Below are 15,243 nucleotides of genomic sequence, written 5' to 3'. Positions count from 1 at the left end.
GAGTCTAGAATCCACAACATTAAAAGAGCAATGAGGAGATCTGACCCTACAGCCTAACCTCTCGCTGCAGATTTCCACGAGAAGGCACCACAGCTGCTGGAGGAATTTGCTGTCGGCAGAAAGGGCTGGGACAGGAAAAGGACAAGACAAGCTAGATTATCGTTCTATGCCGGGACGTGAGAAGGAGCTCAAAGACAGTAGTACCCTCAAGAGTACCTAGGCGTCACATCTTGGAAACACTAAGCATTAAAGTGATTAATACATGAAAGGATGGCTAAAATAAGAATCGTTGCGTTCATACTGATAAAAAAGAAGAGAAAGAAAGAGAAAGACACATGGGAAAGAAAGAAGAGAATGCTTATCCTGCAAAAGCATACCAATTATTAAATGCAGAGGGAAAGATTACCATCATTTTCTCCTATCCTATAATGATTGATTCAGGCAAAATTCATCAATCAGTGCCAAAGCCATGGGTGAAATTTTGATAAGCAAAGATGTCTTGAGTTTCCAGATGTATCCTCACATAGTTCTTATGAACATGGTAGCTTGACCATGTAGAAACTCAGCACAGAAGATCTTACCCCAAATGGTCAGAGTAACGTCATCATGATGGGCACGCTGACATCCTGTGGCTCTGAGGACAAGCTGAGAAGGACACAGCAACCCTCCTGTTGCATTCTGAGCAAAGTGCATCATCATCTGAAGCCAATCAGGCGGGAATGGCAGTCCAATCAAAACTGAACCCGAGTTATACCAGCCGACTTGTCACCTAGTCCTTACGAGATGCCAATGAATGAAAATGTCATGAGAGACAAGAAAGAGTTGAGAAATGGTCCCAGATTAAAGGAGACCAAGGAAACAATAACGTAAAGGAAACGGGTCACCCTGGCGTGGTCCTGGATCAGGGAGTTTGGGGTTTATAGGACATGATCAGGACAATTAGCAAATGTTGAATATGGGTGGTCTATTAGAAAATAGTTTTGAACCAGCGTTGAAGTCCCCACACTTGACAATTTTACTGTGCTGACATAGGGAGTGTCCTTAAAGGATACAATGGAGAATGTTGGGAGAAGGGATATATTTGCCAAACTGTCAAACGGTTTAGGGAACAAAAAAATTATATGAGGAGAGATAGAGAGAGGGAGAGAGAGAGAGAACCAGTAAAAATGGCAAAATATTGCAGTAGATGAACCTGGGCATGCAAGGTAGTCTTTGCAACTGTTATTTTATGTTTGACATTATCTCCAAGACCAGGTTTTAAGAATTCCTCCTTTTTACCACCGCCTTCCTTGTTGAGCCAAATGCTGCCGGAGGACATGAAAGGCAGCGCATGGTGATTCAGACCCGAGTGCTGTGCGTGACCCCTCTGGGATTTCAGACCTCCACGAGGAGATGGGAATGCGTTTGTAACATCTGACGACCCTCCATGTGGAGGAGGGACGACAAAGAACACTCAGAGCTGGCATAGGAGTTTGGTGGGTGCCATCTGTTTGCCTCTCCCCTCAGGGGAACAGGCAGCAAGAAGGTCCCTTTCCCTTCCCTGAGTGAAGCAGCCTGAAAGGCTTTGTCCCAAGTAAGACTGGGCCTGTTTCTTCTCATCCTGTCAAGACCTGGGGAGTCCCTCAGTGCTCTTTCTTTCAAAGAGAAGCCAAACTGAGCACATCGGGGAGCCTGTGTGCAGTTGCGTTTTTGGTTTTGGTGACTAGCCAGTGGTGTTGGTGCCTCCAAGGAGGGCGGCAGGAAGCCCCGTGGTCTCTACCCCATTGTCGCTGTGAGGAGAACCTTTTGCTTGAGAAATGGGATCTGCTGGCCGTTTTCAGCTGCTGTACCTAAGATTTGGCTGGTTGTGTCTGTTTGTTAGCACACTGGGCTTATAAGGGAAAAAAAGATATGGGAAATATAGGTTAGGTAGGAATGTAAATGTTTTGAATAGCAGAGATTTTCCTGACAAAACGGCTTTGATCCTGGAGAGTTTGTTGGAAAAGTGAACTTTCAGTTTGATGGTTCAGGTCTCTTTTCAGATCCTGGGAGTGTTTTTTGTTTGTCTGTTTCCCTTACTTGATGATGAGCCAAACCTCGTACAAGCCAGGTTTGTTCTGGAGAATCTTGTCCCTGCACTTACCTTTCTCACACGGAGCTCTTGGCTCAACGGGACTATGACAGCTGGAAACCGGAGTAACATCTGGTTGACTTGCGATGGTTCATTTATTCCGTTTTACTGCAGAGAAGGCAACCGTTGACTTAGGGAAGGTTCCTTACCACTTTAAAGAGGAAACTAGTATTGCCTTTAAGATGACAAATACGGAGGCGTTCCCTGGAGCCGCAGCAGGTTTCCGGATCCGGGATGGTCTCTGCTGTGGTGTGGGTTTGCTGCCTGGCCCGGGAACTTCTGCATGTTGTGCTTGGGATGGGGGAGGGGGGGGATTACAAATCTAGTGTGATGTCGATAGTCACTAGGGAGGAAAAGACATGGCCTGTAAACTAGAACATGCCAGGGAGGTTTTTGTTCTACAAATATTTGATACGGCAGAAAGCTGACCCGTTTGTTCCTAGACAAGGCGATTGACTGGATTACCATGTGAGTGAGGAAGTGGCAGCCTGAGAGGATCCCCACCTTTCTCTCTGAGGGTGGCAGGGATGCTTCTAGTGCCTGCCAAAGACACTGGGGACTTGCAGACTTAAGTCTGAACTGAGAGACCAGTGCCCAAACAGATAAGTCAGACCCGTGGTGAATGTAAGTTCTAAACCTCTCCTGCATTGTGGCCAGAGTGAGACTCCATAAGTTAGTTCATTGTGAATTCATTCATAGAAGAGTCTGGAGCCATTTAGTGACCATCAGTGTGGCCTAAAAGACTTGTGACGCGGAAGACACGAGAAAGCATAAAACCCTAAAACAGGGCCATTATAGCTCTTTCTCTTGACTTATGCCAGGGCTCCATTCTCTGAAGATTCAGGAAGCCCTGGGAACGGCAACTGATTTCCCGGCACACCCTAGGAACTGAGTGCCAGCCTCTCTGCCTTCTAGAACATGGTGGAGGAAGAGCTGAGAGCACACAAATGTGGAAATAGGGGCCATGCTTTCAGTAGGATGATGAGTCCTTTAGCGGAAGTTACCCGGAATTCTCATGCTCTTTGCCACGGAGAACACACATTGCTTTTCCCCTCCAACCAGAGGGATCAGGATGGCTGGTCCCCGTGCTTTCTTGTTTTCTGCCCTTTAATTTATTGGTGTCAAACTTCCCCGGATCCAGGAACACGAACTGCTCTTGAACTGAATTGGACGCCTCTTCCAGGTGAGTGGTGGGTGATGCACACCCTTTCCTGTCAGATTTAGGGAAGGTAGAGTTTGGAGGGCATCGACCTGCGGAAGATTTCCAGGGGGCAAGTTGAAATCTTACTCACAGACCCCCTAAGTTGACCCTGGGTCAGCATGGCACAGTTTTGGTTGTTGTTTTGTTGGTGTTCTGCAAACGATAAAAGTAAAAACTGGGGCTTGTTCATAATGTAGCTGGCAGTAGCAGGTGGATAATAGCGGTAACAATGGGTTGCATGAGATGACTACATCGGTTCCTCGATAAACCCACTTCCTTACAGGCGAGAGAAAGAATTCCTTGGCCACACGGTTCACAGCCAGGACGGAGGAGGGCAAGCTTCAAAGCCAGAGCCTCTTAGCGCACCTATTTCAGATCTTTTCTTGGGAGACAGGAATCCTGTCCAAAGACGGCTGGAGGTTAGTGGCTTCTGGACTCATTTCTCTTTGAAAATGTCAGTGTCATTCACGGGGAAAGAAGCTTTGGTCCCACACAATTATTTCGTGTTGAGGAGAGAGGGCGGGTGTCTGGGGAAACTGGGCCGCCGAGAAAGGAAGGAACTCATGATACTCACCATGAGGTGAAATGCCTTCAGCCCAGCAGTGTGGTCTGCAAACCGTGCTGTGACGTTTTGCTGGGGGTGTTCTGGCTCTGGTTGTGGGTGCCTAGAGGAATGGAGGGCAGAAAAGCGTCCATAACAGCTAGCGATTACAGTCTGTCTTTCAAATGGAATGTTCCCGGCGACGGAGAGAATGCAAAGGAGATTTGCAACCAGGACAAGGTCCATCCGATGCGTTAGCTGAGTGTATGTATGTATGTCCAGATCTGCAGAGCTGGGCGAACTCCTGGCATTTTTTTAATCTTGGCGAAACGTTTGAATTCCTAGGGGCTCAGGTCCTAGTCTCTTCGTATTTATTCTGCAGTTGTTGTCGTTGTTGTTTTCCTAACAACTGGCAAAAGGCTGCGGGACACCGCGCCTGCTCTTGATGTTTCGAGTATCTGCATTAAGCTCTGCTGCCTTATGGCTGGTAAGCTGTCGATTGGCTGTGAGCTGGGACTGGTCTTTGGAACGATTCGCGGCTGTGCCTGTCACCCTTCGGCAGGGGCAAGGCCGGTCTTCTCTGTGTGGTTCCAACGTTATTATACGTCCTGCCGAAGCGAGCACCCCTTTAACACTTTAAATGGTTGGAAAAAGGAAAAGGGAGGAGGTTATTTCGTGACGCGTGAGGTTTACGTGAAACCCAGCTTTCGGTGTCCACCCACAACGTTTTGGGCGAACGCCGCCGCTTCCTTGCTTTGCACAGCGTCTCTGGCCGCTTTGGGGCTGCCCCAGAGAGTTGTCGAGACGGAAGGGGTGTGTGGCACCTTGTCCCTTCTCTCCGCTGGTGAGCGCCCTTGACATCACAGCGCCTCGGCGGTAGTGCGGCGTTTTTCTGGGCCTGGCGCATCTGTGCACCGTAACATCTTACTGTCTTTAAGGAAAGTTACTCTCAGAGCTTGCGCGTTCCTGTGGCAAAGCGACATGTGGGCTTGGACCGTGAACTCCCTTAGGCCTGCGGGTGGACTGCTTTTCAACGCGCTGCGCTGGTAGAGGAGGGCGCCGGCGGGCAGCAAAAGGGAGCGCCTTGCCGAAACCCGGGATTGAACCAGGGACCTTTAGATCTTCAGTCTAACGCTCTCCCAACTGAGCTATTTCGGCCGCCCGGGCGAAGGGGGAGGGGGGCAGCGCTCCTGGCATTTCTGTTTCAAGAAGTGGGGTTCAACGGCGGCTGGCTAGGCTTCGGCTTCCCCACCTGCGGCGGTCCCGCGCGGAGTAGCCGTACCCCTGCCGGCCGGAAAGGCTTGGACTGTGTCCTCGGCGCTTGCTGCTCGCATCCAGTTCCTGACCGTGGCGGAGGGCAAGTGGAGGACAGAGATGGAAGAGACGTGCCAGGGATTCGTTGGAAAACCTGGCCTGCTCCTCGGCATCCTGCCTCGTGAGCCAGACACGACTCAGAAACGGCCTAAAGGCACTCTTCGGGGGCGTCTCTTGTTGTAGTCTTCGTTCTCTCGTCTCTCACACTCTCCCGAAGGGCTGAGAGATGGGCTCCAATCACGCGGCACCTTTGCGGAAAGAATCTCCTGTGCACGAACACCGCCAGGCTGAACTCTCACCACCGTGTCCTCAACGGACAGGAGAGCAACTGCCGCAAACATGCGAAAATTTGAAAAGGCGTCACTCGTCACAAACGACGTTCCTCGCGCGAAACATCCTTTAAACGTTCTCCGAATCCAGGAACAACGCGGTGGCGGTGGCTGCCGACGCCGGTTTGGTGAAAGATGAGACGAGGGCGTGGTGAGAGTGATTTCCTGCTCTCAGAAGTCCTGGTAGTTGATTTTTGTGGCGTATCGATCGGCCTTGGCCAGGAGAGGAGTGATTGCGCAGAGTGACTAGAATGGATGGGTTTAAAAAAAAAAAAAGAAAAGAAAAGAAAAGAAAAGAAGAAAAGAAAAAAAAAGAAGAAAAGAAAGAAAGAAAGAAAGACAAAGTTGGACGCATACTACTTTCGCGGCAGTCAGCAGGGACTGTGAGCTCCCGCCTCGCACTGTCTCTCCAGAGTTGAGAGCAAGGAAGGGCGGAGCAAGTGGACGTGGCGGTTGGAGGTGCCGGGGATTGAACCCGGGGCCTCGTGCATGCTAAACACACGCTCTACCACTGAGCTACACCCCCGCGGCTGCCGAAACCTCAGAGGCAGGAAAAGGGAAAGCAAACAAACAACCAAACACACAAACAAAAAATGGTATGGCAACTCCTCACGTGTTGGTTCGAAGCTCCGTTGTGTACAACCCGGTTACTTGCGAAACTCCTATTCCCTTTCGCCGAGGACATGAGGAGAAAGGCAACCGAATGCCGGCCTAAAATTTAGGCGCCCTTCCTAGGATCTAGTCCCGCTTGTCAGCCTACCCCAGTGTCAGGCCTACAGACAACTTGAATGGAGGAAGGCAAAGAAGAGCCCTTTCCTAGTTCTGCCTGTTAAAAAAAGCCTAGACTCAAAGACACCCAAGGGGCAAGGAGGAGAGCTGGTCCCCCATCTCAGCAGCTTAATACACATCCCCCCGGATGGAACCAAAGCTCCGGGCAAAACTGGTCACTAGAAGCACTAGGGCAGGAAAAGTACAAGATGCCCTAGACAGTCTTTCGAGTGCTCAAAAGAGGATGGCGTGCCCCAAAGAGCACAGTGTCTTCGAGTCCACTCTTGCAAACACTGAGCATTGACTTGAAGAGTAAACCGCCAAGGATTACAACCTCCTGGGTGAAAGAAGAATAGGACACCAGATAAGTGATGGCAATACGGGGTCTAAGTGAAGAGATGGGCGGCATCAAAAGGTCCCCGAATTACATCCTGAGAATGGTAAGAGAGGCCGTGTTGTCCCCCACAGACCTTGGGGACTTGGAGACTTCAGTTTGAGTTAAGAGGCCAGTGGCCAAAAGAGGTATCTCAGACACTTGTTGACTTATCCTTGGGAAAACTCCCACGTATTTTAACTAGACTGAGACTCCATGAGTTCACCGTGAGTTCATTCATGGAAAAAGCTAAGCCATTGTGACCCTCGGTGTTGTCTAAAGGATTAGTGGGCTACGGAGCTCCCTTGTAGCACATCCCGGGTTAAGGATCCCGGGTTGTCTTTGCATCCCGCTGGGCGTGCTGCTGTGGTGTGGGCTTGATCCCTGGCTGGGAAAAGAAAGTTTCTAACTACCTGTACCTCTACCGAAGGGGGAAAAAAAAAAAAAAAAAAAAAGAAAAGGTAGACTGGTGCCTCAGGTACAAAACGACTGTGTCCTAAATATTTGGATGTGTTGTCCTGAATCTCTGTTCTCCGATGCTTCCACAGATGCTTAGGACTCCAGCTCCATATCGCTTGTGCATGCAGCCTTTTCAAGAGGGGATGCTCTCCCAAGCGATACTCGGAGGGTCCGTTCGGGACAAGTAGAAGGAGGAAGACTGTTTCCCTGACTCTTGCTATTTCTTTCATTTTGGAGTGCAGCCAGGACAGGACAGGGCAGTGAGTCTGTGTGGTGTATGAGCACGTCCTGCCTTCTCGGCTCAAACTGCAAAGCATCAGTGAACATCCACGCCTCAGTCTTTTAGGAGAAGGCAAGGACACAAGAAAGTGGCTTGTTTTTGACTGGGGCGACCTCTCCTATACCTGTCATCATGGCCAGCCTCAAGGGCCTGTGACCAGTGCATTTCAGGGGGCCTTGGGTCCAGCAAATCATGCAGCCAGTCTGTCCTACACTCACTGCTGGAGGATCCGGTGTTCTTCAAACCAGAGGAGGCAATTTTGTCCCCAAGGGACAAGACCTATCCAGACTTTCTAGCCTCTTAGTGTCAACCTTTCCCTCAAGCCAGAGGGGAGAAAAGAGCCTTGACCTGATCCATGATATCTAGGGTGAAATGCATGAAAACAAGATGGGAGGATGGTCAAGCGTATTTCAAGCTAAATGAAGGTGACTTACTTTCCAGCTCTCAGAGGTCTGTCTGATTTTAGCCCAGTGGTTGGTTTTTGTTTTTGTGTAGCCTAAGGCATGGCCAAGGCATAGTAGAATAGAATAGAGTTGGAGGACAGGAAGGCCTGTGCTTTCTCCTCCGGAGTAGGGAAGGGACCCTCTTCCTGGGCTCTCCAGAGGGAGAGGAGGGCCGCCTCTAGGCTGGAGGTGCCGGGGATTGAACCCGGGGCCTCGTGCATGCAAAGCACGTGCTCTACCACTGAGCTACACCCCCCCACGGCCAGCCAACACCTTCCCTCTTTACGGAAGACAATTGAATGGCACTATCGCCCGGCCTTGCTTTTGAGAACCTGCAACTGCTGGCATGAAGATATTTGACGCACAATGCCATTCTTTCTGAAGCTCCCTTACTGCCTTCTCTTTCACGGCGACACGAGGACAAAGGCAACTTCAAGCTAGGCAGAAAGGTACTGCGCCTACAGTCTATTCCCCCTGGTCAACCTACCCGCAAAGACCCGGCGGCACAAAACTCGAATAGAGGAAGGCAGAGAAGAGCCCTTTCCTAGCCCTGTCTCTTGGAAGAGTCTAGAATCCACAACATTAAAAGAGCAATGAGGAGATCTGACCCTACAGCCTAACCTCTCGCTGCAGATTTCCACGAGAAGGCACCACAGCTGCTGGAGGAATTTGCTGTCGGCAGAAAGGGCTGGGACAGGAAAAGGACAAGACAAGCTAGATTATCGTTCTATGCCGGGACGTGAGAAGGAGCTCAAAGACAGTAGTACCCTCAAGAGTACCTAGGCGTCACATCTTGGAAACACTAAGCATTAAAGTGATTAATACATGAAAGGATGGCTAAAATAAGAATCGTTGCGTTCATACTGATAAAAAAGAAGAGAAAGAAAGAGAAAGACACATGGGAAAGAAAGAAGAGAATGCTTATCCTGCAAAAGCATACCAATTATTAAATGCAGAGGGAAAGATTACCATCATTTTCTCCTATCCTATAATGATTGATTCAGGCAAAATTCATCAATCAGTGCCAAAGCCATGGGTGAAATTTTGATAAGCAAAGATGTCTTGAGTTTCCAGATGTATCCTCACATAGTTCTTATGAACATGGTAGCTTGACCATGTAGAAACTCAGCACAGAAGATCTTACCCCAAATGGTCAGAGTAACGTCATCATGATGGGCACGCTGACATCCTGTGGCTCTGAGGACAAGCTGAGAAGGACACAGCAACCCTCCTGTTGCATTCTGAGCAAAGTGCATCATCATCTGAAGCCAATCAGGCGGGAATGGCAGTCCAATCAAAACTGAACCCGAGTTATACCAGCCGACTTGTCACCTAGTCCTTACGAGATGCCAATGAATGAAAATGTCATGAGAGACAAGAAAGAGTTGAGAAATGGTCCCAGATTAAAGGAGACCAAGGAAACAATAACGTAAAGGAAACGGGTCACCCTGGCGTGGTCCTGGATCAGGGAGTTTGGGGTTTATAGGACATGATCAGGACAATTAGCAAATGTTGAATATGGGTGGTCTATTAGAAAATAGTTTTGAACCAGCGTTGAAGTCCCCACACTTGACAATTTTACTGTGCTGACATAGGGAGTGTCCTTAAAGGATACAATGGAGAATGTTGGGAGAAGGGATATATTTGCCAAACTGTCAAATGGTTTAGGGAACAAAAAAATTATATGAGGAGAGATAGAGAGAGGGAGAGAGAGAGAACCAGTAAAAATGGCAAAATATTGCAGTAGATGAACCTGGGCATGCAAGGTAGTCTTTGCAACTGTTATTTTATGTTTGACATTATCTCCAAGACCAGGTTTTAAGAATTCCTCCTTTTTACCACCGCCTTCCTTGTTGAGCCAAATGCTGCCGGAGGACATGAAAGGCAGCGCATGGTGATTCAGACCCGAGTGCTGTGCGTGACCCCTCTGGGATTTCAGACCTCCACGAGGAGATGGGAATGCGTTTGTAACATCTGACGACCCTCCATGTGGAGGAGGGACGACAAAGAACACTCAGAGCTGGCATAGGAGTTTGGTGGGTGCCATCTGTTTGCCTCTCCCCTCAGGGGAACAGGCAGCAAGAAGGTCCCTTTCCCTTCCCTGAGTGAAGCAGCCTGAAAGGCTTTGTCCCAAGTAAGACTGGGCCTGTTTCTTCTCATCCTGTCAAGACCTGGGGAGTCCCTCAGTGCTCTTTCTTTCAAAGAGAAGCCAAACTGAGCACATCGGGGAGCCTGTGTGCAGTTGCGTTTTTGGTTTTGGTGACTAGCCAGTGGTGTTGGTGCCTCCAAGGAGGGCGGCAGGAAGCCCCGTGGTCTCTACCCCATTGTCGCTGTGAGGAGAACCTTTTGCTTGAGAAATGGGATCTGCTGGCCGTTTTCAGCTGCTGTACCTAAGATTTGGCTGGTTGTGTCTGTTTGTTAGCACACTGGGCTTATAAGGGAAAAAAAGATATGGGAAATATAGGTTAGGTAGGAATGTAAATGTTTTGAATAGCAGAGATTTTCCTGACAAAACGGCTTTGATCCTGGAGAGTTTGTTGGAAAAGTGAACTTTCAGTTTGATGGTTCAGGTCTCTTTTCAGATCCTGGGAGTGTTTTTTGTTTGTCTGTTTCCCTTACTTGATGATGAGCCAAACCTCGTACAAGCCAGGTTTGTTCTGGAGAATCTTGTCCCTGCACTTACCTTTCTCACACGGAGCTCTTGGCTCAACGGGACTATGACAGCTGGAAACCGGAGTAACATCTGGTTGACTTGCGATGGTTCATTTATTCCGTTTTACTGCAGAGAAGGCAACCGTTGACTTAGGGAAGGTTCCTTACCACTTTAAAGAGGAAACTAGTATTGCCTTTAAGATGACAAATACGGAGGCGTTCCCTGGAGCCGCAGCAGGTTTCCGGATCCGGGATGGTCTCTGCTGTGGTGTGGGTTTGCTGCCTGGCCCGGGAACTTCTGCATGTTGTGCTTGGGATGGGGGAGGGGGGGGATTACAAATCTAGTGTGATGTCGATAGTCACTAGGGAGGAAAAGACATGGCCTGTAAACTAGAACATGCCAGGGAGGTTTTTGTTCTACAAATATTTGATACGGCAGAAAGCTGACCCGTTTGTTCCTAGACAAGGCGATTGACTGGATTACCATGTGAGTGAGGAAGTGGCAGCCTGAGAGGATCCCCACCTTTCTCTCTGAGGGTGGCAGGGATGCTTCTAGTGCCTGCCAAAGACACTGGGGACTTGCAGACTTAAGTCTGAACTGAGAGACCAGTGCCCAAACAGATAAGTCAGACCCGTGGTGAATGTAAGTTCTAAACCTCTCCTGCATTGTGGCCAGAGTGAGACTCCATAAGTTAGTTCATTGTGAATTCATTCATAGAAGAGTCTGGAGCCATTTAGTGACCATCAGTGTGGCCTAAAAGACTTGTGACGCGGAAGACACGAGAAAGCATAAAACCCTAAAACAGGGCCATTATAGCTCTTTCTCTTGACTTATGCCAGGGCTCCATTCTCTGAAGATTCAGGAAGCCCTGGGAACGGCAACTGATTTCCCGGCACACCCTAGGAACTGAGTGCCAGCCTCTCTGCCTTCTAGAACATGGTGGAGGAAGAGCTGAGAGCACACAAATGTGGAAATAGGGGCCATGCTTTCAGTAGGATGATGAGTCCTTTAGCGGAAGTTACCCGGAATTCTCATGCTCTTTGCCACGGAGAACACACATTGCTTTTCCCCTCCAACCAGAGGGATCAGGATGGCTGGTCCCCGTGCTTTCTTGTTTTCTGCCCTTTAATTTATTGGTGTCAAACTTCCCCGGATCCAGGAACACGAACTGCTCTTGAACTGAATTGGACGCCTCTTCCAGGTGAGTGGTGGGTGATGCACACCCTTTCCTGTCAGATTTAGGGAAGGTAGAGTTTGGAGGGCATCGACCCGCGGAAGATTTCCAGGGGGCAAGTTGAAATCTTACTCACAGACCCCCTAAGTTGACCCTGGGTCAGCATGGCACAGTTTTGGTTGTTGTTTTGTTGGTGTTCTGCAAACGATAAAAGTAAAAACTGGGGCTTGTTCATAATGTAGCTGGCAGTAGCAGGTGGATAATAGCGGTAACAATGGGTTGCATGAGATGACTACATCGGTTCCTCGATAAACCCACTTCCTTACAGGCGAGAGAAAGAATTCCTTGGCCACACGGTTCACAGCCAGGACGGAGGAGGGCAAGCTTCAAAGCCAGAGCCTCTTAGCGCACCTATTTCAGATCTTTTCTTGGGAGACAGGAATCCTGTCCAAAGACGGCTGGAGGTTAGTGGCTTCTGGACTCATTTCTCTTTGAAAATGTCAGTGTCATTCACGGGGAAAGAAGCTTTGGTCCCACACAATTATTTCGTGTTGAGGAGAGAGGGCGGGTGTCTGGGGAAACTGGGCCGCCGAGAAAGGAAGGAACTCATGATACTCACCATGAGGTGAAATGCCTTCAGCCCAGCAGTGTGGTCTGCAAACCGTGCTGTGACGTTTTGCTGGGGGTGTTCTGGCTCTGGTTGTGGGTGCCTAGAGGAATGGAGGGCAGAAAAGCGTCCATAACAGCTAGCGATTACAGTCTGTCTTTCAAATGGAATGTTCCCGGCGACGGAGAGAATGCAAAGGAGATTTGCAACCAGGACAAGGTCCATCCGATGCGTTAGCTGAGTGTATGTATGTATGTCCAGATCTGCAGAGCTGGGCGAACTCCTGGCATTTTTTTAATCTTGGCGAAACGTTTGAATTCGTAGGGGCTCAGGTCCTAGTCTCTTCGTATTTATTCTGCAGTTGTTGTCGTTGTTGTTTTCCTAACAACTGGCAAAAGGCTGCGGGACACCGCGCCTGCTCTTGATGTTTCGAGTATCTGCATTAAGCTCTGCTGCCTTATGGCTGGTAAGCTGTCGATTGGCTGTGAGCTGGGACTGGTCTTTGGAACGATTCGCGGCTGTGCCTGTCACCCTTCGGCAGGGGCAAGGCCGGTCTTCTCTGTGTGGTTCCAACGTTATTATACGTCCTGCCGAAGCGAGCACCCCTTTAACACTTTAAATGGTTGGAAAAAGGAAAAGGGAGGAGGTTATTTCGTGACGCGTGAGGTTTACGTGAAACCCAGCTTTCGGTGTCCACCCACAACGTTTTGGGCGAACGCCGCCGCTTCCTTGCTTTGCACAGCGTCTCTGGCCGCTTTGGGGCTGCCCCAGAGAGTTGTCGAGACGGAAGGGGTGTGTGGCACCTTGTCCCTTCTCTCCGCTGGTGAGCGCCCTTGACATCACAGCGCCTCGGCGGTAGTGCGGCGTTTTTCTGGGCCTGGCGCATCTGTGCACCGTAACATCTTACTGTCTTTAAGGAAAGTTACTCTCAGAGCTTGCGCGTTCCTGTGGCAAAGCGACATGTGGGCTTGGACCGTGAACTCCCTTAGGCCTGCGGGTGGACTGCTTTTCAACGCGCTGCGCTGGTAGAGGAGGGCGCCGGCGGGCAGCAAAAGGGAGCGCCTTGCCGAAACCCGGGATTGAACCAGGGACCTTTAGATCTTCAGTCTAACGCTCTCCCAACTGAGCTATTTCGGCCGCCCGGGCGAAGGGGGAGGGGGGCAGCGCTCCTGGCATTTCTGTTTCAAGAAGTGGGGTTCAACGGCGGCTGGCTAGGCTTCGGCTTCCCCACCTGCGGCGGTCCCGCGCGGAGTAGCCGTACCCCTGCCGGCCGGAAAGGCTTGGACTGTGTCCTCGGCGCTTGCTGCTCGCATCCAGTTCCTGACCGTGGCGGAGGGCAAGTGGAGGACAGAGATGGAAGAGACGTGCCAGGGATTCGTTGGAAAACCTGGCCTGCTCCTCGGCATCCTGCCTCGTGAGCCAGACACGACTCAGAAACGGCCTAAAGGCACTCTTCGGGGGCGTCTCTTGTTGTAGTCTTCGTTCTCTCGTCTCTCACAGTCTCCCGAAGGGCTGAGAGATGGGCTCCAATCACGCGGCACCTTTGCGGAAAGAATCTCCTGTGCACGAACACCGCCAGGCTGAACTCTCACCACCGTGTCCTCAACGGACAGGAGAGCAACTGCCGCAAACATGCGAAAATTTGAAAAGGCGTCACTCGTCACAAACGACGTTCCTCGCGCGAAACATCCTTTAAACGTTCTCCGAATCCAGGAACAACGCGGTGGCGGTGGCTGCCGACGCCGGTTTGGTGAAAGATGAGACGAGGGCGTGGTGAGAGTGATTTCCTGCTCTCAGAAGTCCTGGTAGTTGATTTTTGTGGCGTATCGATCGGCCTTGGCCAGGAGAGGAGTGATTGCGCAGAGTGACTAGAATGGATGGGTTTAAAAAAAAAAAAAAGAAAAGAAAAGAAAAGAAAAGAAGAAAAGAAAAAAAAAGAAGAAAAGAAAGAAAGAAAGAAAGACAAAGTTGGACGCATACTACTTTCGCGGCAGTCAGCAGGGACTGTGAGCCCCCGCCTCGCACTGTCTCTCCAGAGTTGAGAGCAAGGAAGGGCGGAGCAAGTGGACGTGGCGGTTGGAGGTGCCGGGGATTGAACCCGGGGCCTCGTGCATGCTAAGCACGCGCTCTACCACTGAGCTACACCCCCGCGGCTGCCGAAACCTCAGAGGCAGGAAAAGGGAAAGCAAACAAACAACCAAACACACAAACAAAAAATGGTATGGCAACTCCTCACGTGTTGGTTCGAAGCTCCGTTGTGTACAACCCGGTTACTTGCGAAACTCCTATTCCCTTTCGCCGAGGACATGAGGAGAAAGGCAACCGAATGCCGGCCTAAAATTTAGGCGCCCTTCCTAGGATCTAGTCCCGCTTGTCAGCCTACCCCAGTGTCAGGCCTACAGACAACTTGAATGGAGGAAGGCAAAGAAGAGCCCTTTCCTAGTTCTGCCTGTTAAAAAAAGCCTAGACTCAAAGACACCCAAGGGGCAAGGAGGAGAGCTGGTCCCCCATCTCAGCAGCTTAATACACATCCCCCCGGATGGAACCAAAGCTCCGGGCAAAACTGGTCACTAGAAGCACTAGGGCAGGAAAAGTACAAGATGCCCTAGACAGTCTTTCGAGTGCTCAAAAGAGGATGGCGTGCCCCAAAGAGCACAGTGTCTTCGAGTCCACTCTTGCAAACACTGAGCATTGACTTGAAGAGTAAACCGCCAAGGATTACAACCTCCTGGGTGAAAGAAGAATAGGACACCAGATAAGTGATGGCAATACGGGGTCTAAGTGAAGAGATGGGCGGCATCAAAAGGTCCCCGAATTACATCCTGAGAATGGTAAGAGAGGCCGTGTTGTCCCCCACAGACCTTGGGGACTTGGAGACTTCAGTTTGAGTTAAGAGGCCAGTGGCCAAAAGAGGTATCTCAGACACTTGTTGACTTATCCTTGGGAAAACTCCCACGTATTTTAACTAGACTGAGACTCCATGAGTTCACC

General features: G+C 50.1%; 1 long non-coding RNA gene and 7 other non-coding genes across 8 annotated transcripts; all 8 read right to left on the bottom strand.

Annotated features, from left to right (window-relative positions):
- Positions 1–4,369: 4,369 nt before the first annotated feature.
- LOC146401300 (U6 spliceosomal RNA) lies at positions 4,370–4,476 on the bottom strand. The gene has a single exon (XR_014811534.1). It is a non-coding gene; the product is annotated as a U6 spliceosomal RNA (small nuclear RNA).
- A 461-nt stretch (positions 4,477–4,937) lies between these two features.
- On the bottom strand, positions 4,938–5,010 carry TRNAF-GAA (transfer RNA phenylalanine (anticodon GAA)). Its single transcript has one exon. It is a non-coding gene; the product is annotated as a tRNA-Phe (tRNA).
- A 939-nt stretch (positions 5,011–5,949) lies between these two features.
- TRNAA-AGC (transfer RNA alanine (anticodon AGC)) lies at positions 5,950–6,021 on the bottom strand. The gene has a single exon. It is a non-coding gene; the product is annotated as a tRNA-Ala (tRNA).
- A 1,981-nt stretch (positions 6,022–8,002) lies between these two features.
- On the bottom strand, positions 8,003–8,074 carry TRNAA-UGC (transfer RNA alanine (anticodon UGC)). The gene has a single exon. It is a non-coding gene; the product is annotated as a tRNA-Ala (tRNA).
- Positions 8,075–9,444: 1,370 nt separating this feature from the next.
- On the bottom strand, positions 9,445–14,214 carry LOC146401294 (uncharacterized). The gene is made up of 2 exons (XR_014809158.1): positions 13,267–14,214; positions 9,445–13,067 (listed from the first exon to the last, which is right to left on the bottom strand). It is a non-coding gene; the product is annotated as an uncharacterized LOC146401294 (long non-coding RNA).
- On the bottom strand, positions 12,749–12,855 carry LOC146401296 (U6 spliceosomal RNA). The gene has a single exon (XR_014811533.1). It is a non-coding gene; the product is annotated as a U6 spliceosomal RNA (small nuclear RNA).
- Positions 13,317–13,389, bottom strand: TRNAF-GAA (transfer RNA phenylalanine (anticodon GAA)). Its single transcript has one exon. It is a non-coding gene; the product is annotated as a tRNA-Phe (tRNA).
- A 115-nt stretch (positions 14,215–14,329) lies between the features above and the next one.
- On the bottom strand, positions 14,330–14,401 carry TRNAA-AGC (transfer RNA alanine (anticodon AGC)). Its single transcript has one exon. It is a non-coding gene; the product is annotated as a tRNA-Ala (tRNA).
- Positions 14,402–15,243: the final 842 nt, after the last annotated feature.

This window comes from Sus scrofa, chromosome 7 (assembly GCF_054392235.1).
Source record: "Sus scrofa isolate SSC_HxYL_T2T_F1_AM1 chromosome 7, Sscrofa_HxYL_maternal_Yorkshire_Landrace_v2.0, whole genome shotgun sequence".
Classification (NCBI taxonomy): domain Eukaryota; kingdom Metazoa; phylum Chordata; class Mammalia; order Artiodactyla; family Suidae; genus Sus; species Sus scrofa.
The sequence above is the reverse complement of the archived record's forward strand: the minus strand, read 5'-3'. Positions and strand labels throughout refer to the sequence as shown.